The sequence below is a fragment of the Mauremys mutica genome, chromosome 10, assembly GCF_020497125.1.
Source record: "Mauremys mutica isolate MM-2020 ecotype Southern chromosome 10, ASM2049712v1, whole genome shotgun sequence".
NCBI classification, from domain to species: domain Eukaryota; kingdom Metazoa; phylum Chordata; order Testudines; family Geoemydidae; genus Mauremys; species Mauremys mutica.
In genome coordinates this window covers 26,367,153-26,388,840 of record NC_059081.1, presented here as the reverse complement: position 1 = coordinate 26,388,840, position 21,688 = coordinate 26,367,153, and the positions used below count along the sequence as shown (strand labels likewise).

Sequence of the window (21,688 nt, the reverse complement as noted above, 5' to 3'; positions counted from 1 at the left end):
GTTTTTGGGGGGCTGAGAGCATGTCAGCATGCTGTCTTGTAAGTTGAGACAGCAGCAGCAGACCTCCCCCCCCGGCCTCTCTCTGTCTCTCACACACAGCATTCCACAGTAACAGCTTGCATGCCAGCTGTCAGAAATGGAGCTCTGAAAGGGCATTTCCGCATTCCTACAGGAGTTCAAAATAATGACAAGAGTGGCCACTTGACTTAAGGGGATTATGGGATGTTTCTGGAGGCCGCCAATCAGAGCGCAGTAACGCAACATCTCGTTCACACTGACGCCCGGGCATTGAAGCCAAGGCGCAGCAAACGTTATTCCTTTCGCCAAGGTGGAGTACCAGCAGCGCTGTAGCCACGGAGTCAGAAAGCTCTACGTGCCTTGCCAGTGCGGATGGGGAATGAGCTAGTGCACCCGGGGCTCCTTTATTGCACTGTAACTTGCAAGTGTCGCCAAGCCCTAAGAGTGCACACACCAGTTACACAGAGAAAACTACACTTGAAAGAACAAAGATGATTGGCCAGCTTTGAACTTAGACAAGTGGTAACACTTTCAAACATGTCAAAGTGACTTAGGTGCCTACGGCTATGTCTACACTAGCACTTTTGTCGGTATAACTTATGTCGCTCAGGGGTGTGAAAAAAACATGTCTCTGAGCGAGATAAGTTACACGGACAGAAGCTTCTGTGTGGACTGCTCTGTGTCAGCAGGAGACTCTTCTCCCCCCTTCCCCCGCCCCAATAACTGCCATCACTCATTGGAGGTGATTTACTTACGTCAGTGGGAGACCTATCTCCTGTCCACATACAATGGCTACACGAGCGATCTTACAGCAGCACAGCTGCATTGGTACAGGTGTGCTGCTGTAAGCTTGCTAGTGTAGACATGGCCTAAGACTTTTGCTGAGACTTGGGTTTTGAAATCAGCCTGTTTAGAAATACTTTGGCCACCGCCCTCCCCCCACCAAAAATACCCACCCACCCCAAACCCAAAATGTGTGAAAATGATTGTAAAAGATCTAGTAATGGTTCTGTATCCATAATACATGATTTGCCATGTTACATGTATGCAACTTACATATATTTAAATAATTGTTTACCAGTAATTAAAAAAAAGTAGATTTGAACTCTAAAAGATCCTCAATATTCTGATTACCTTTTTATAACTTACCTTTATACTTTTTATGACTTGTAAACAATACTGCAAATCCTAGGGTAAGGTTATCTGCTTGTAAAGGCAAGAGTGTAACTTTTTAGAATAGCTAAAAATGTAATGGCAAATTAAAATGGAACTATCTGTTGGGGGTTGACAAGTGTGGGGAATCAAGATCAAAATAATACAGATTATAGAAAGAATATGGGAGAATTGACACTCTTGTCAAAAGGTTAGACTCTGTAAACCTCTGTCCTCTGTAATGACAGAAGGGACTAAACATTTAGATACCAGCTACCAAGCCACTGTGAAGGTGCATTTTTGAGTGGGCAATGAGATATTTTGATTCTACTTTCTAGCTGCTGTCTACTTTTATCAGTGAAAGTGATAGTGATTAAAATAGGTATTCCTCTGTAGAGACGGATGGCTGTTCCACTTCTTTTTCTTTTCTTTTTTTCCCGTTCTAGACAGAAGTGGAGCATGCTTGATCAGACATGCTCTAGAACTAATGTGTTATCTTTAGGGAAAATAAAAGGGATTTTGTTAAGATTAGAGACTGAAATGGTGCAGCCGCATTAATTGAAGTGGTTTCTAGAGATGAGGAAGGTTTTTCATTTCTGAATAGGTGCTGGGGGAGGGAAGGCCTGGTGAACCATTCAACAAAATTCACGGCAGGAAGAGCAGAGCTATGTGAAATTCAGTGGGATCAGCAAAATCTACCAAGTTCAATGTAAATTTGTGTCTGTCTTTCCCTTACCACAGAACTCCCAATAAAAATAAACAATACACAGCTTTTCTGGAATCCAGTATTAGTAAATGAATTTAAAAGACTGCTTCACTTTCTTGTTGGGCAACGTAAACCATATATTCTGCTTTTGCTGGAAAACAAGGGCAGTATTATTGTTCTGTTGTCTCTGGCAATAGGAAGGCCATAAGGCTCATTTGGTGTCAGCTGCATTCATGTGCAAAGTAGAAACTGAACTGAGCCCATCTTTGAACTGAATTTGGTCTTTCAGATGGTACCAGACTCTTTAAGGGATGTCACACACTTGAAGGTTGGTTATTAGTTCCAAATGTTGCAGTAGCATCTGCTCTCAACTAGCTAGAAATCATGTTTAATAACAAGAAAATCTACTTCAGCCAAATCCCTGTTGGGAGGACTTTAGCCTGAACAAAAGGCCCCCACTACCACTGATTTCCATAACAGATGTAGTATCTGATGCATGACAGCTCAGTGTAGGGTTGCTCCATTATTCCTCTCCATATCCATCTGCAAGAAACGGTTCTTTCATTTTATTAATTGCTCTAGTGTGCTACACATTCTATTGTGTTGCTGGGAGAGTACGTTTTTGTGCTTTGTGCTAAACTGATCATAATAGTAGTTTTGGTTTTTTTAAACCTAAATGTTAAAGTTTATTAGACCTCCCTTTTTATTTTTCAGTGCATATCTCATATTCAGAGAAAATAGTGATGACTCCCTGGAGTGTCAAATATTTCACTTTAAGAGAAGGGTTTCTTGTCAACATAATAATATTCCTCCTCCCTCTCTCTCTCCCCCCGCCCAATGGCTGCTAGCCAGGGCCGCCCAGAGGGGGGGGCAAAGGGGGCAATTTGCCCCGGGCCCTGGGCTCCGCAGGGGCCCCCAAGAGAAGAGCGGAAGCTCCCGCCTCCGCCCCTCTCCTGGAGCCTCAGCGCATCAAGCGCCGAGTCTCCGGCCGAGCCCCTGAGCCCCGCCCCGATCCGAGCCGCATGGTGAGGGGGCGGGGCTGCGAGCTCCGGGCTGAGCTCCCAGCCCCGCCCCCTCACCACGCGGCTCTGAGCGGGACGGAGCTCAGGCCCCGCCGGAGACGCGCTTGGGTAAGAGGCCGGGGCCGGGGCGGGGAAGCGGGACCCGCCGCCGCCGCAGCCGAAGCGCAGTCCGGTCTTCGGCGGCGGGGGGGCCCCTTCCGTTCCGGGACCCGCCGCCGAAGTGCCCCAAAGTCCCGCGGCGGGAGCCCCCCTCCGCCGAATTACCGCCGAAGACCGGACTGCGCTTCGGCGGCGGGTCCCGCTTCGGCGGTAATTCGGTGGCGGGGGGGCTCCCGCCGCGGGTGTTTGGGGCACTTTGGCGGCGGGTCCCAGAACGGAAGGGCCCCCGGCCGCCGAAGACCCCGGGCCCCCGGAATCCTCTGGGCGGCCCTGCTGCTAGCTAATCCTGATACAGGTAGAAAGTTCTAGTTTGACAGTAATATGTAGTATATTTTTCAACTATATTTTCTATAAAGGCATTATAAACTTCTAACCTGAGAAAAACTTGAGTCCATGGTTCCCTGAATTTGTTACATCATATTTTTTCTTGCAACATTGGCTTATCAACAGATATGTATTTTTCAGTTAATTTGTGTTCCATCCCAACCCATCTTCTTGTCCTCTTCGATCCTGCTAGGAAGTCAAGATGCCGAAGCTGTGACTTCATATCCTTCACCAGGGCAACAGACTGATGTCACAAAAGACAGAATCGTTATGACTTCCAAGTAGGATCAAGGAAGAGAAGAGAGAGAGAGTGTGTGAGTGTGTGTGAGAGACAGAGAGCTTTTAGCCATACAGAAATATCTGAAATATTAGACAAGGGAATTCAGAACATGAATAGTCAAGCAAACTGATTTAAGTACAACTGGTCTCTTTTTCCATATTTGCTGCTGCAGTAGGTGGAAATCCCTTTTTCTATGTGAATAGAACACCCTCCCCAAGGTGCGTCGAAAGATACGTAGTCACTGGTTTAGAGTTAAAGCTGTGTCAAGGTTTGAAATACTATAATAACTTGAATGAATTAACATGAAAAAAGGAAACTAGGGCTAGGTTCATGGCTCATACACAGTTTGAGTGCAGCTTTTGTTCCATATCCTGAATGAAGGCATGATAAATCATAGTGCAGTGTCATGCAAAGTATAAAATTGGTGAGAGAGGAACAGAGGCAGTCTATTTTATAGCATGTGCCTTTTCTTCTTCTGTGGAACATTTTTTCTTTAATTTAATGTAATATGCTCAGGCATGACATCTTCGCTGTTTATAATTGATTAAGACAATTCAGGCTAAAAAGTTACAACTCAGGTAACTTCAAAACTTCAGTCCTTCAAAATCTTATTCTCGCTCTGTTTTATCTAGTCTACACTGTAAATAGGTCTCGTGCCTTCTCATATGTTTGGGTAGCACCTAACAGACTGTGTGCACTACCAGAAACAAATAATACATTATAAAAGTGGTTAGCATAAGCACGTTTGTGTAATCTGTGATAACGAGGATGAGCACCTTGTCCAAAACAGACACTAAATAGTGAATGAATGACCAGGGGCACAGTGGCAGAACATTGTGTTGGAAATGTGGGGTATCTTAGAAAAGATTCTGCCTGCTAGGTTCTTGGCCTGTGGAAAGTAAATATACTGCAGAGAACCTGTAATATGAGAGGAGACCATGTCACCTTGATTTGTATTTTAGTAGCCAACTGTGTTTATGCATATTCTGTGTACTTATTCTAATGGCAAGCAGGAGGGTTATGCCTTCCTGCCATCAGGCAAATTTCCTCTTATTATTTACCATTTGTAGTACAGTATTAATATTATTATTCCTTGCTCCTGTTTATTTGGACCAAGACCCCAGTGTGCTAGATGTTGTACAAACAGATAAGAAAAAGACTGTTTCCTGCCCCAAAGACCTTACAATCCATACAATGAGAAGCAACATGTGAACACAACACAGACAGGGGGAGCTCAGGGAAATAGTGAGAGATTTTTTATCAACACCATAAGCAGTTGTCACAGCACCTCGGTAGCTTGACGTTAGAGTTTTATGTCCTGCACTATGTCTACCCCTCCAGCAGGAGAAAAGAAAAGAAAAAAGCATTTTAGTTGTTTCTTGTACATACCCAGACTAGAGCTGATCAAATAACTTGTAAAGATTTTATTCAAAAAATGTCACATCTTTTTTGTGGGGTCATACTGCTGCGAACAGATCATTATTCAAAATGTTTGCCAAATAATTATGGAGAATAGTTATCAATCACAAGCATTTTGCTGTGAGTATCCTGTATTGGGAACTGAAGCTGGATAAGGTTGGATTGGATGACCATAACTCTCTAAACCGAGATTCTAGTGAAAAATCTCTCAATTACAAATTTAAAATTTGCTTTCCACAAATATTCCCCAGTATTTGCTCCTTCCGATAAGATTTCTGCTAGCAGATTTGGTCACTAAAATATATTTGGAAAGAGAAGAGAAACCACTTTTTTCTTTACGATTACTGAGAAGTGAATCCAGTCTGACTTTTCTGTTCAGCAAAGGATGCCATCTGCTTTCATGTTGTGTAGTAGTTCTCTAGTCTCTTTGTAGAACACTTCAGGCGGCATATGTAACAGGCTCTGAATCTTCCCATATCTTGCCAAGAGACATCACTTTCCTATGAATAGCCTCACATGATGCTCTTAGAGTATTCATGTATGATTGAGGTTTGTTCCCAGAGTTATTACAACTCCCTCATGTCAGACACTAATTGACATGGCTGAACATAGAGTAAGCATAAGACTTTTTTTTGGTGGGGAGGAGGAGTTCAGGGGGAAGGATTGGTAGCATTACCACAAACTCTTGTTTTGCTATTTTACCTTTATAATCCAGTAATGGTTCACACTCTCCTAGAGTTGGAATTTGTTCCTCACTTTAGTTCAGCCTCACCTTTTATTTTTTCAGGCTTTATACCACTGTTTCAGTTTCTGTTATTACAATCTCTTGCACTCCTGTGTCTATCTTGTATGTCACATGGAGGGCATTTTCACATAGTAGCCATTCTTTGAGTTGTCAGTTTCCTTCTTTGTTTTCTGAATAATTCTTCCCCCCCTGCCGTGAGGACTCTTTACATTTGAACTTTAAACCACATATTTTTCTGCTTTGTTTACACATTTAGGCAAAGGGGCTGGGTTTATCACTGTTTCTACATTTGCCCCAAAGCTGGACATCTTGTAAAGTCATGGCAGCTGTGTCATCACTGACCGGATTCCTTACTTGGTATTCTTTCCACCTTTGCCTTTTTATTTTCTGGGCACTTTTTCCTTACTTGTTTGACTGTAGTGTTCACAGTCCTGTTGTCTGTGCCTCTCCAGAGGGCCTTTATTTGCACTTCTGTTTGTTCTGCTGCTTGATGTATGAATATTCCCTATTCAAGTGTCAGGTCCATGTCCTCAAGTAGCTTTTCATATTCCTTTTTATTACTGCATCCCCAAATTCACTCCAATTCCAAATTCCATTCCAAATTCACAAGACCATCTTTTTAATTTTAAGTCTGTCACAAACTCATACTTCTCATATTCTCCAGATCTTATCTAGATATCTTTAATAATTTTGTTTCTTGGGGACACAATGAGCCTCATGCACTTTTCGTTCTCTGTAGCTTTCTTTCCCTTCCTCATCATCATTCTCGGTATGAAATACATTGTCTAGACCCAGTGATCTGCACCTGCTGACATCAAAAACACAGCTGGGGTTTTTGTGTGTGCTCATCTTCCATTTTTACTAAACACCATTGCTTTCATGCACATTTCAAATTGCTGTTTGAACTTTATCCAGGTCTCATCAACATTCCCTGTCATTTTCAAGGCTGGTATGGGATAACTATTGTTATGCTGGAATTTGTTAATGGCTGCCATCAAGTGAGTCTTTGATTCAAAAACAATCAAAGACCTGGTTAATAAGCAAATGGGTATATTAAGCGCCTTATATTCAGACTAAATGGAGGCAGCAACTAATCCCATATATGTACTGAGATAGCTGGAAAAAATAGAAGTCACTATCCAGGACAATGGGCCATATGGCAAACCCTGCTCCGAAAACTAACCCAGGTCATTAGGTGTTTCCCTGAGAGTATTTGCAAACACAGGGCTAGGATATTGGTTGCAGGTGTGTATATGTTAGAAGCAGAACACCAGGAGATGGCCAGCAGAAAGCAGAAAAAGCAGTAGCGAACATGACCTTGAACAGAAACAGAGAGACAGAGCTTTTGGGGCAGAACTCACCAGCAAGGCAGGCTTGGGTATTTTAGAGGAAGGAACCTGACTGCTGTTGTTTGTTTCTTCTGTGTTCAGGAAACAGGACTTTGTGTAGATTCTTTGTAAATAAACAGGATCGCACCAAAGAACATACCTAGCTCAGATAACCAATTTCTCCTCCTCCTGTGAAGTCCTGAACGTTGGTTACCTGCTTGGGCCAAAGGGGCAACAATATACTGCATGCAGTTGCATGGACTCTCCAGCAGTCTGTTTTTATTTATTTTACCTTTCTCCACCCTCCTGTCAGACTCACTTACATGGAATATTTGCAATCTGGTTGCTCTTTTCCTGGATTCAGCAGCACTCTGTGCCTCCAATTCATGGCACCATGTGGCATTTCAGAGAAGATGGAGGATAATTTTTTCATTCAACTAAAGCTTATATATGCAGTACTGATAGCGCTATGATCTAGCCTGACTCTGACTCTGTCTCATTCTTTACAACTGTTTCCATTTTTAGAATGGGTCTGAGGTACCAGGAAATGCGACCCTACTTAGCATTGCAGAAAGCATAGGATGGAAAAAAATTAGCGGGTGCTTAGCACCCACTGGCAAACAAGCTCCCTCCTCCCTCCAGCACCTCTTCCCCCTTCCCTCCTAGTGCCTCCCACTCTCCATAATCAGCTGTTTTGTGGCATGCAGGCGGTGCTGGGAGGGAAGGGGAAGAGCGGGGATGGGGCGTGCTCAGGGGAGGGGGCAGAAAGAGGCAGGGATGGGTGGAGTGGAGGTGGGGATAGGGCCAAGGCAGGGGGTGGGGGAGAGTTGAGCACCCCCTGGGTAGAGAGGAAGTTGGTGCTTATGGCAGAAAGTATGGAGCTTTAAACTTCCTGAAGAAATTTAAGCCTGTGTAGCACAAGGATCAGAGGAGGTGAAGAAAATCACAATCATCATCATCATCATCATCATGAGGTTCCCATTACATGTCGGGTATTTAGGGCTGTGACGAAGCTCCTCCACTCCTGTCTGTTTCTGGCAAGTCTTTCAATGGTTCCCCAGCTGTGTCCCAGGTTTTTCAGCTCGGCTTCCACAGCTCTTCACCATGTTGTTTTCAGGCAGCCTCGTTTTCGCTTGCCTTGAGGTGTCCATCTTATTGCTACTCTGGTGATGGAATCAGTTTCCATCCAAAGCCCATAGCCAATCCATCTCCAATGCCTCCTGGCAATGATGGTGCTCAGATCCTCTTGACTGCACTTTGTCAATAGATCTTGGTTTGAGATTGTTCTGGGCCAAGAGATGCGGAGGGTTTTTCTGAGGCAGGTTGTATGGAATGAAGACAGTCTGGACACGTCATACTTTCTCATTCCCCAGCATTCTGCACTATAAAGTAGTGTTGAAAGTATGCAGCTCTGATAAATGATGAGTTTGGTTTTGATGTTGTATTTTGATGATTTCCAGACTGTATTTAAGCTCCCAAAGGTATTCCTGGCTTTACTGATTTTGTTCCGGATGTCACAGTGAGCTTGCACATATTCTGCAGACCAAAAAAAAGGGTTCATTTCTCAAATTATTTGTATGGCTCTAGGTTTTCTGTGAGACAATGCTAATTTCCATAAAGCCAATGGGGGGGGAGGAGGGAGGGTTCTTAGTGTCCCTCCCTTGACACCTGCAGTCACTTCTGTGTGCAATTCATCCAGCTTCCCAAACAATGAGAGAGATCTATTTCTCTGCTTTCTTTTTATTGTGTTAAAAAGCTGATTTTGACTTAGTGAAATCACTTAGCAAAGAGTAAATGATATATGGAATGAAGACATCCCACTTCAAAACACAGTGAGAATGCAGATCACACTTAGTGCTCTAATGCGTTATTATCTGTGTGCTAATAGACACACTAGTTAGACAATCTGACATAGTAAAAAGAAACCTTTTCAGATATAGTGTCTAAAGCTGAGCTGTTGAAGGGCTTCAGCATAACCTTGGCAGGGCCCACCAGCGGGCAAGAGGCACTGGGGGAGGGGGAAGTGCTGATAGGGGGGCTGCTGGTGGGTGCTCAGAACCCACCATTTTTTCCCCGTGGGTGCTCTAGCCCCGGAGCACCCATGGAATCGGCGCCTATGCCATCCCTCACCCAATTCCCTCCCCGCATGCCAGAAGCCCAACCACCCCTCAATCTTATCCACCTCCCTTCCCCCCATACCACAAGCCCTCCACTTCTATCTCACACAATTTACAATATTTTTCAAGTGAAGTTTTCTTACATCTGACTCTCCTCAGAAATCTCATCATTGCAGTTATAAGATTTTTGGCATACGATCATGTATACCCCCATCTTCTTAGCGAATACACAACATGCCTCAGTTGGCACATGACCAGGATTCATCACTGAATTTGATCCATTGGTTGGATCATTACCTGGTCTAAGCCAGGTACTGACGGGAACCGTGACATGAACACTAATCCATGCCCCCGTGTTCCCCCATGAATCCTGTAAAATGAATTCTGTGCCATCATAGTAAGTGGAACCTTTTGTGCAAGAAAACCTTCCATAAAAAAAAACCAATAGCTCCCCCCACATCAAGTCTTTCAAAGTGCCATGAAAACAAATAGACTAAAACTTCCATTTGCTATGGACTTGAACTTGATATTGCTAACTCACAGTTAGAAACAAAACTAAAATGACTTCTAGCAGTGCTGGGAAGTCAGAGAAATCATCTGACAAAGAGAATGGTTTCTCAGGAAAGTAAAAGTTAATTTATAGGAATTTAATCTCCTCTAGTGCTGGCTTGAATAATGTAATAAACTGATTTGCCTCCAAAAATGTGCTCTGTATGTAGGACAGAGAGAGCATATCAGAGCCTCCTTTTTCTTCCTGAGTCTGTCTTAGCTTTCCTGTCTGCTTCCATCTGTTCAAAAAAGACATCTGCTGATGAAAATAGCTAGGGAAAGCAACCCTTGGCTTGATAAAGTACATACCGTGTGGTATTACTTAAGCCAGACTGGTATAGAACCAGTCAAAAATATGTAAACCTAAAGTAATGAAATATTTGATATTCACAGGGCACTTTTCATTCCATAGTGTTATTTACATGCCCAAAGTAGTAAGTATTAACAATCATCAGTTCACCCACCATCGAAACACAGTCAAATCTTGAAAAGGAACCAGCTACACACCCTAGCAGAATGAGGTCAGGAAGAATGTCATCTGATTCTACTGTGGAATTTGCTTAGGACGCTGAAGTTAATACCTCATCTCCTGGAAATGTGTCAAGTGATCAGGTCTAGAGCTAGACAAAATATTTTCAATGAACAATTTAGTCAAGAAATTTAGCCCCTTTTTCAGTTTGTGAATAATCCATCCACAAACTGATTTCTACTTATTTGTTAAAATTATTCCATAGATGTTTTCTGCCAACATATTCCAGCTTATCAATTACTTGCAAACTATCCACCATGAATATTGCGCTGAGCATTCACTCTTTGAAATTCTTGCTGTGTAGTTGGTCATGATATTGTTTATACTCCTTAACTGGATGATTTTCAAATATTTTCCAAGTTTTTGAAGATGGACACATTGCCAGAGTCATAGCACTTTCTCCTTCCATGAATATTTAAGTTGCCAGTAGAAATGATACTAAAAAGCCAACAACAAGGGGTTCAAATTGCATCAAAATGCATTTACATGATTATTCAAACAAAATGTTTATTAATGCATTTTGCAATTTTTACCCAGCTCCAGTTGGGACCAGGTTTTTATATATGCAAATCAGCACTTCTAGCAGCACAATGACATTTCAAAGCATGCTGGGAGATTGAATCAGTACTGATTCAAAGGCAAGAACTCCACTAGATGAATGACCGACATCACTTCCTGTAGCTTCTAGGTGTGCCATGAAGAACTTCCATCTAAATCCAGGCTAATCTGTTAAGGCTGTGAGATCTGATGATGGTAGAACAAAGTGGTATGACAGAAATTGTAACAGTAAAACAAAGAAGTGAAAATAAATTGGGATCTCTCACTACCAAAAAAAATTTATTAAAGGCCTAGAAAACATGACCTATGAGGAAAGATTGAAAAAACTGGGTTTGTTTAGTCTGGAGAAGAGAAGACTGAGTGGGGACATGATATCAGTTTTCAAATACATGAAAGATTGTTAAAAGAAGGAGGATGAAATATTTTTCTCCTTAACCTCTGAGGATAGGACAAGAAGCAATGGGCTTTAACTGCAGCAAACAAGGTTTAGGTTGGACTTTAGGAAAAACTTCCTAACTGTCAGGATAGTTAAGCACTGGAACAAATTACTTAGGGAGGTTGTGGAATCTCTATCATTGGAAGTTTTTAAGAACAGGTTGGTCTACTTATTACTTGGTCCTGCCTTGAGTGCTGGGGAGTGGACTAGATGACCTATTGAGGTCCCTTCCAGTCCTACACTTCTATGATTCTACGATTATTCCAATAGCAAGACATGCTGGCAATGAGTGAGTAAATGTTATAAAATTCTCTCTCTCTCTCTCACTTTAAGGATCTTCATTGTTTAAAGATCTCAAGGTCTACAAATTAGTTTGTTCCATCTCCCATTGACTTCAATGGGGCCAGAAGTTCACCCAAAGATGCCTCACTTGCATGAATTAGGGCAGGTACTACACATCTCCCACGCACAACTGACATATTTGCAATGCTAGGATGCATAAATAGAGGAATCTTGAGTAGGAGCAGAAAGGTTATTTTACCTCTATGTTTAGTGACCACTTCTGGCATACTGTGTCCAGTTCTGGTTTCCACAAGTCATGAAGGATGTTGGTAAATTGGAGAGGGTTCAGAGAAAAGCCAAAAGAATGATTAAAGGGTTAGAAAACATGCCTTAGGATTAGAATGATAGACTCAAAGAGCTCAGTCTATTTAGCTTAAGGAAGAGGAGGTTATGGAGTGACTTTATGGAGAGGTATCTACATGAGGAAAAAAATATTTAATAATGGGCTCTTCAATCTATCAGAGAATCCACTGGCTGGAAGTTGAAGCTAGACAAATTCAGACTGGAAATAAGACATACATGTTTAACTGTGAGAGCAATTATCATTGGAGCAATCATGGTGGATTCTTCATCACTGACAATTTTTAAATCAAGTTCGGATGTTTTTCTAAAAGATCTGCTCTAGGAATTTTTGTTAAGAGTTGCATGGCCTGTGTTAGATAAGAGATCTGACTAGATGATCACAATGGTCCCTCTGGCACTGGAATCTAAGATTCTACATTTGGTCAGCACAATAACTGAAAAAAAAGTGCACCAAAAACATAATCTTCCACAGTACAAGCAAATCCATTGCCAGTGTGCACAGTTTTTGTACTAGATGAGCAGCGAATCACTGCAGTTGTGAAGGTTGCAATGATGCTTCTAAGTCCATTAAGCATCCATCCTAAGGTGCATCTGTGCCTATGTCATAAATATAATCATTACTTTACTATCTGCTTTACATATATTTTAACTGAGGAAGGAAACATACAGTAAATATAGTAGATAAAAACCCAAGTGAACACAGATGGTAGGTCCACAATCTTAATTAACATTGTGGGCCCACCATCTGTGTGCACTTAGGCTTTATTTCTTCTCTGCATTATTGAAATAACAGTAATTTAAATCAACAAAAAGCATCAGGTTAGAGAATTCCTCAGACATTAGCTATTTAATAATGAACATATATAAAGAACGTAGAAGGCCAGGAATGTTGAATAGTTAATAAAGTGGATATGACATGTCAGTCACATTCTTTATAGGTAAACCTGTGGATAACTAAAACAAATACTGGGATCTGAAATGGACGGGATGCCACCAGTAGATGACTGAGAATGGAGGCAATGTATTCCCATTTCCATGTCTGTGTGAAAGGATGAGCTACTGCATTTTGGATAGCTTGAAGTACCGCCTTGGGAAGATCATGGAAAAAGAAATGACAGTGGAAAAGGAAGGCATGAAAAGTAGTTAGAATTGTGTATTAAGGAAACTGTTTCAATGTCAAATAACAGAAAGCAAGCAGGTTTACAAACCTCAGAGGTGTGGGAAAAGCAAACATGAAACGAATCAATGAGTGAGGTGGAGGTATCAGAATGCAGACAGAAGTATAAGATCAGTTTTTAATGGATTGAGTTGAAGGCATTTACTGCAGGGTCATGAGTTGACTAGGCTGAGAAATGCTGAAAGGATGTAAGGAGAAAAGGAAGTAGAAATGTGGGTATCATCCACACAGAGTGATACTGAAGGCTGAATTAACCGAAGGTGGCCAAGAAGGAAGAGATAAATAAAGAGTAAGGTTGATCTCCTGAGGAACATTATAAAGCAGAATATTAGTGGTAGAGGACTGTCCATTGCCAGGTACAAAAAAGGAAAAATAATATAGAAGGAAAAGAAGTAATATATGCTGAATGAAAATCCAAGTAGTAGAGAAGAAGATCATGGTGCATATTATTAAATAGACCTGATTGGTTAATATCAATCAAATTCTTTATACAACAAATACACATCTACACCGAAATTATTCTGGATGAAATTCATGTGGGTTTGGACAATGGATATCTAGATGTATATATCTTTATACAACAGGATAAATCACAGTGGAAGATATATAAGCCCTCAGGCTTCAGAGCACAAGCCATCTTTTAACTAATGGAGTTTAGGAAGAAACATTTTCTATGGAGAGGTTATTCCATAAATTCTGACTGCAAGATTTCTTGTACCTTTTGTTTGAAGCAACAGGCATGGGCTAGCCAGAAACAGGTAGACTAGATGGGCCATTGGTGTGATCCAGTATGGCTAAAATTTGGAGATGTCCTCATTTTTTATTTGCATTTCTATCTTTTATTTTATATAATGACAGCTATTTTAATAGCAGGTAATATAAAGACTGAGTGAACAGGTTTGTGAATAAGGAAAACACATACCGACCTAGGGTATGTCTACACTGCACCTGGGAGGTGTGATACCTAGCACAGGTAGACAGACTCACACTACCTCAGCTTGAGTTAACATGCTAAAAATAGCAGTGTGGACATTGCAGCACAGGCAGCGATTCAGGCTAGTTGCCAGAGTCCAAGTCTGCCCTGGGTTCAAGTTTGGGTGGCTAATTTGTCTACCTGTGCTGGGAATCACACATCCTAGCTGCAGTGTGGACATAACCCCACATAATCTGTAACTTGGGGTTTCTTCCAATTTATGGCAAAATTTCCCAAACGATTGTTAATCTGACAACTAAACAGTACATGTGCAGGCTTTGCTGACTTCTCTTTCTCTGTGTGCTTGGCTATGTAAGCCTATTTTGTACATGCACACTTTTCCTCTGGTGGGATCTGGGTCAAGTCAAATTTGCTCAAATCTTTTCCACATGTTTCTCTAGCATGCCAAGTTTCCCAAGTGGATATCTGGATACACTTTAAAGTATAGTCTCCAAGAAAAAAAATAGTTGCAGTGTTACTATTGGTTTTTCATTCAGACCAAATGAATACATGATGTGTGAACTGCTTTCCAATCCTGCTGGGAAATTCACTGGGATAATGCAATACTGTGAATCTGCCACCACACGTCCCAATTCTGGGTCAATTCTTTCTTAATGAACCAGAGCCCAGGTTGCAAAAGACAAAAGAGTACTCAAATAGTATCCACCCTTCCTCTAAACCCTTTCAAGGAAAATTCTAGTAGGAAATTTTAATACTAAATTCCCTGATTCCACAAAGTAGCCTATTGCAGTCAGTGGAATTGCTCATAGTGCATGGAGTGAAACATGCATAAATATTTGCAGAATCAGGGCTTTAGATAGTAAAATAAATGTTTCCAATTATGGTACATATCTGAGGTTATTAGCACCACTCATTATTAGGGTTGCCCGACATGTCTCATTGGACGCTGTTTACAATTACTTATAACTTTGCCAAACTTTAACCATTTGGGATGCAATTCCCCCATCTGCCTCCAGCTGATTTTTCTGGAAATTTTCAGCCAAAATGAAACATTTCTGACAACAATAATGTGTGTTTTTCAATGTTAAAAAATTCTGGTGAACTTTTATTTGAGAAGCTGTAGCATCCTCATCCTTTGGAGTAGGTACTTGAAATTTGGCAGGGGGCGGCTTTTGAATCAGTCATGTGCCTTTTGCTGTTCCTGTAAAAATCCACTCAAATTTGGCCAAGTAGTAAGCCTGAAAAGTCACAGTCTGCACATGCTCAGAATAGACTTCTTAGATTTTAGCAGCTAAAAGCTCTGAAAATTCTAGATGGTGCATGCCTAGACTGGTCACATGTAGGAGCATGCTTGAGCCTCTCACAGCTTCTAGTACGACCAGGCTACATGTGCACAATCCCTACAAAGCAAATGATCAAGCTACAGCTCAGGGCTCCTGGGGTGAAGCTGGATTTACCCTCTAATGGCTGCTCTAGGCCAGGGTCTGGCTGGGCACTGGAACTGATAATAGGGAGCTTGTCTCTCCTCCACACTCAATAACACCACCCCCATGATGGAGCCCACACAGTGTAGAGGAGGAAAGCCCCTGACTCAGATGGAGGGAGGGAGAGAGAAACTGGGACTGGAACTTGGACGGATGAAAGACTGGAACTGTCAAGGCAATGGGTTTGAATAGCCAAGCAGAGTTTGAATAATGTGCAGTAAATAAGGCACAGGACCACACATTGAACAATGAGAAGAAAACAAAATACTGAATACTGCTCATGAAGTGAGCACAGTCCATCCTGTGCACTGAGTGAGGCAAGGGTCCTGTGAAAAGAATAATATGTGCTCACGTAAGGAAAGATTGTATCCTAATGCATACACCTGTGGTCCCCAAACTTTTCAGGGTCACACCCCCCCACCCCCCCGAAGCAGGGAGCGGGGCCACGGCTCCTGTGACGGGGAAATGAGTAAGGGGGCCAAGACTGGGACCAGGAGCGGGGCTGGGAATGGAGTCACACCTGGGCTCTGCTCCTGGCCCCACCCCAGCCTGGGAACAGAGCTGCAGCCAGGGGCCGAGGCTGGGGTCAGGGGCAGGGATGGGAGCAATGCTGCAGCCAGGCCGCAGTGGGGGCTGCCATAGCCACAGCTAGGCCAGGTGTAGGGCCAGGAGCTGGGGGGATGTGGCTGGGGCTGGAACAGAGCTGGGGGCGCAGTGGAGCTGGGTGGTGCCCTGTTCCCCCCCCCCCCGGTGCAGGCTGGCCCAGGCCCTACTGCGCCCCCCCCCAAATGTTCTTCTGCACTCCCGGGGTGTGTGTGGGGGGGTGAATTAACATTGCATCAGGTACCTTTAATTCTGTCATTTCCTAACTTTTGAGTGCTTGAATTTACAACTTGAATGTTCTTTTTAACATGTTTTTTAATGTATAATATATGTTTTAGAAGGAATTTAGAAGGATTTTAGAAATACCTGACACTTTTAAAATATAGCATCTCCATTAACTGAAGAGAGCTATTGCCAAGAACCAGCAGGGCTAGTTTGGTTCCTACATACTAAGGTAATGGATGTATTAGAGAGAGACGGCCAAATTGATTTTTTTCAAACTAAGTCTATAAGGATAGGTTTTCCCAGGGGAAAATGTAATAATTGCTGTAGATTCAATATAAATATTTTAAACATTCGTTTGGTTCATTTACCATTTGTTACACCAGCTGTTCAATAGACCAAACAGATTTTTAAACAAAACAAAAAACAAAGAAAACTATAGAACTTAATTGCAGCAACTTGGAAACAATCTGATTTCCAAAGATTTCAAATGGGGGAAAGCCAATTCTTTTAGTCCTGCATCATCAGACTGTCAAGAGGTCAGTTTTCTGTTTGATTGTTAATTATTTCAATTATTATATTTAAGATATTTTAACAAAATCTTTTTTAGTGACTCACTCTTCATTGCAATTAGATCCAGTAGGCAAGACATCTCTTGTATTACACTTGACAATTCTATCAAGAAAGGAACATGAAGATCAAAGGATGCCTTATTAGCAACACAGACAAATAACCACACACATTTGCTTGATGATTTGGAGTATTGGATTTCACCACAATGCTCTGCAGAATCTATTGATTTCCTGGCAATCAAAGATAGTTTGTACAGTATATGGAAGGCTATTTTCCATCTTCCCATCATATTTCTATAGTTTCAATGGCTAAAGTCTGGCTTTTTTTTGTGCCTCAGTAGAAGAGTGTCCTTGCTGATTCTTTTAGAACTGTCAGCAGCATTTGAGACCTTTGAACATGAGATTTTGTGGATGCATCTGCAGACTCTAGCTGAGGTAAATAGGATTGTTTTAAGTGATTCCGCACATTCCTTCTAGTTAGATCTCAGTGGGTGGTATTGGTGAATTACACGCCTGCCTCCATTGCCCTCTGGACAGGATGTTCCCCTGGGATCCTTTCCAGTTCAATGTGTATGTGAGGCTGTTGGAAGAGACAGTGAGGGAATTGGATCCTGATGCCATTAATAATGTCACACAGTTACTTCTAACTCTCTTATTTGGTAAACTCAGATGGTAGAGTGACTTTGCTTTCAAAGTGCCTGGCTGAGATCAGGATGTGGCTGTGGGTGAGTTGGCCTATGAAGAACATGTTTTGGGGCTGGGGGAGCTTCTAGAGTAGTTGTTTTCAAACTGGGGTACGCATACCCTTATGGGCACACAAGCTCTCATCAGGAGGCACATGAGAAAAATCCTGTAATGGCAGATAATGCATTTTATTTAGTACCAAGGTTTTCAAATTGTGGGGCGCACACCCATAGGGGAGCTGCAGAGGAACATTCAAAGGGGCAAGCAGTGACACCAGGCGGCTTGGGCCAGCCTAGCGTAGCGGGGCTCAAAAAGGGAGTGCCAGCTCCACCCCCTGACTCACCTCAATGGACCACCCACACCCCACAGTTTGAAAATTTCTAGAAGCTATTGCTAAATGGAAGGCAGAAATCTGGGGTGGAGCATGTGATCGTGTATGCCCACCTCCCCCCACCCCGGCATCACCTCTGCCTATCTCAGATGGGGGTTCATGGTAGACTACATTATTTGGAAAAGGTTATGCAGCCTAAGCAGTTTAAAAATCACTGATCTAGAAGATATGGAAGGGACAGTGTCTCTTTACCGAAAGGTTCCCTTTTTCCAGGAAGTCGATAGTCCAAAATAACGTGTGTTATGATCACTTCTATCTTGTTTTGAACCATTCTGTAAACATGTTTGTAGCATCTGAGGTATGTCAGAGAGTGGATCTTAGGCAATGGCTTACTTCACTGTTTCTGCTCCTTCCTCCTTTACCTTTTCCCCTTCTAAGCTTTTTTATCCTCTGCTTAATATCTGTGCCTCTCTGAAAGTCAGCTGGCCAGTGATAATCAAAGAACAATCCCTTTTAGAAGAAATATATAGGCACTGTGTTCCCCTTTGTGCAGGAGGGAATAGGGGGACTTCCAGGAGCAAGTCACACTTTCCTGATATGCATGGTGCATAAGTGGCAGCGGTCTAGAATTTCTACATGAAGTACAGTGGGTGCCATTCAGAAATGGAATTTTACTGCAGCCCACAATATTTGCCTTCAACATTGTGTTTGTGGTACTTTTCAGGCTTCGTAAAAGAAATACTCAGAATATTGAGGTAAATGTAGCTACTGCAGATGGAAAAGGACGTTTCGGAGGCACAATTCCCTCTCTGATTCTCCTTTACTCCACGAGGTAGCAATTTGTTGCTGGTCTATACTTTGAGCCAATTACTACCTTCCTGGCTGATGCTCAGCAATTTTGGCCAGTATTTGGGCAGAAGAAAGGGGAGCAGGAGCAAAGGCTTAGCCCAATCCTCATTGTTCCCCACCCACGTCCTGCCCACTCAGACCCAAATTCCAACTAGCCTCCACAGGGGTGGATGCAAGAAGGGCTCTCACTTCCCCATACGCCTCTGCACAATTCTTTAATGCAAGTTACAATCTAACCTTATTAAAATCCTGTTCCTGAGCTTTGTTATTTTCAAATCCACTATTCCCAGGCCCAAAGAAGGCTCCAGGCTTTACATTCATATTTAAGGATGCCTGCAGCAATTTGGATAAAATACAAACTAATCCAGCATATTTCCCAGAGTCAGAACGAACCATTTATGGAGGTTTGAAATATCCAGACAGCATTTGTGTCATTTGAGGGCACCTCTGAATTTCTTCATTCCAGCTGTGATTGAAAGCAGAACTGACAAAAATATCACAAACAAATAAAAAACCAACTAAGTCCATCTTGCAGTAATTCTGGCCTCGCTAGATGGAAGTTGTAGAAATTTCACAAGAAAAGTCTGTTCTCATGAGATTTCCAGCTTATTTGAACAAAAAAAGAGCATGGAATAGTTTGGGTTAGGTTTAGATAAACATCTGAACTTCTGGGTGCTTAGCTCACCTGAACCACTGAACCTTGAGGTTCACCCATGATTAGTTCTTTCCTGCCATGAGTTTTGTGCTTCTGCCATTTCTATTTGTGACTATTGTTCTACATGGTTTAAGCAGCAATTCTGCTTTCAAAAACCTTTAGGGATACAAATCCATTCATATCCCTCATCACCATACAATCTGAGTACTGTCCAAGTGTTAAAGAAATAATAGCAAAAACCTCTCTCTCTCTTCCTTCCCACTTTGTGGGAGAATATAAAATAGCAGGCCAGTGAATGAAAGAAATATAGTACAACTTTTTTGAACAACATGCAGAGCACCTTAGGCCTTGTCTACACTACAAGACTATTTCGAATCAACTTAGTTCGAATTTGTGGATTCGACCTTATGAAGTCGAATTTGTGTATCCATACTAAATACACTAATTCGAATTTCTGAGTCCACATTCACAGGGCCAGCGTCGACTTTGGAAGCGGTGCACTGTGGGAAGCTATCCCACAGTTCCCGCAGTCCCCGCTGCCCATTGGAATGCTGGGTAGAGCCCCCAATGCCTGCTGGGGGGAGAAATGTGTCGAGGGTGGTTTTGGGTAAGTGTCGTCATTGAACCGTCAATCACAACCTCCCTCCCTCCCTCCTTGAAAGCGCCTGCGGGTAATCTGTTCGTGCACTTTTCTGGTCAGTGACAGCGCGGACGCCACAGCACTGCAAGCATGGAGCCCGCTGCGATCATCGCCGTTTTCTCCTCCTCGCACTTTATCGTCCACCTCTTCCACAGTCAGCTGATGAGAAATTGGGCTACTTTTCAATGGTGCTGCAAGCACTGGGGGACCATAGGGAACGTTTTGCAAACATCAACGTCGGGTGGCTGGGCAAGGTTCATGATGCGTGTGTTTTCAGGAACTGTGGGCTGCTCAGACGCCTGCAGGAAGGTAGTTTCTTCCCGGACCACGAAATAGCTGTTGTGGATAAGCAGATTCCTAAAGTCACCCTCGGGGACCCAGCCTGCCCGCTAATGCACTTGCTCATGAAGCCCTATACAGGCGCCTGGGACAGCGACAAGGAACTCTTCAAATACCAGCGAGCAGCGTGACCTGTGACTGTTCATTTTCTTTACAGAGAAGCTGAACCTGCCCCTGTTTCTTTACCCACTGACTGTTGACTCTCCTCTTCGGTTACATACCCCGTTCACCCCGTTTCCCCCACTTCCAACACACGTGTAAAAATAAAATACATGTCCCATTGTTACTGAAGAAAGGTTTCTTTATTCATGACTTTGCATTAAAGGGTTGAAACTGGGAGGCAGACTGTGCTGGGTAGGGTGTGCGGTGATGTAAAGACTGCCTCTAAACTCAACGAATGACAGGCTCCTGCTCCTAGAGCGGTCCGCAGTGCCGGAATGCTTCTTTCAACGGAGCCTGCCATCCCTCTTTTTCGAATTCTGTGTGCGGGGGGATATGTGACCTTGTGGCGGAGGAGTACGGATACAGATTCCTCTGCTGCGTGACTCAGCGGTCCAGGACAAGGACCGCTGTATAAGATCTGTAACCGCCCTCCCCCGCTACAAAGTCACATCCCCCCCGCCCACACAGAACCTGGAAACCACCTCCCATACCGACCATGGTGCCTACTGACTGCACTGTGTGTGTGACCCGCTGCTGATCCTGCCCCCGTGTCTGTACCCTGGGAAAGGTGACTGTCCTATGCAATTAACAACCCCCTTCCCCACGCCCCCCATTCAAACACAGTCTTCTTTGAAAAAACATGACGGAAACAGTAATTAACAGCAAAGTATTTTTATTACTTAAGTAGACACTTAGGGGATGGAACTGGGATTGGGACTTGTGTGAGTCCGGAAGGGAATGACTTCTGCAAATGTAGGGTATGAGAGCTTTTGGGTACTTGAGCACTCTGCTGGGGTGCAGTGACAGTTTACACGGCCTCTGGCGCCCCTCCTTCTGGTTATTTTGGGTGAGGGGGGTATGGGACTTTGTGGCGGGGGAGGGCGGTTGCAGATACACTGCAGGGGGGCTCTGTCCTCCTGCGGTCCTGCAGAACATCCACAAGGCGCCTGAGTGTGTCCGTTTGCTCCCTCACTAGTCCAATCATTGTTTGAGTCGCCTGCTTGTCTTCCTCACGCCACCTCTCCTCCCGTTCGCTGTGTGAGCGCTGG

General features: G+C 43.1%; 1 long non-coding RNA gene across 2 annotated transcripts in view; it reads left to right on the top strand.

Moving 5' to 3' along the window:
* The first annotated feature begins 3,652 nt into the window (after positions 1-3,652).
* LOC123343415 overlaps positions 3,653-21,688 on the top strand; it is a 68,293-nt gene continuing 50,257 nt past the window's right edge. Inside the window, exon 1 of one of the 2 annotated variants that reach the window (XR_006572231.1) lies at positions 3,653-3,879. This is a non-coding gene — a long non-coding RNA (uncharacterized LOC123343415). The remainder of the gene's footprint in view (positions 3,880-21,688) is intronic. The other variant, XR_006572232.1, reaches the window with a different exon arrangement.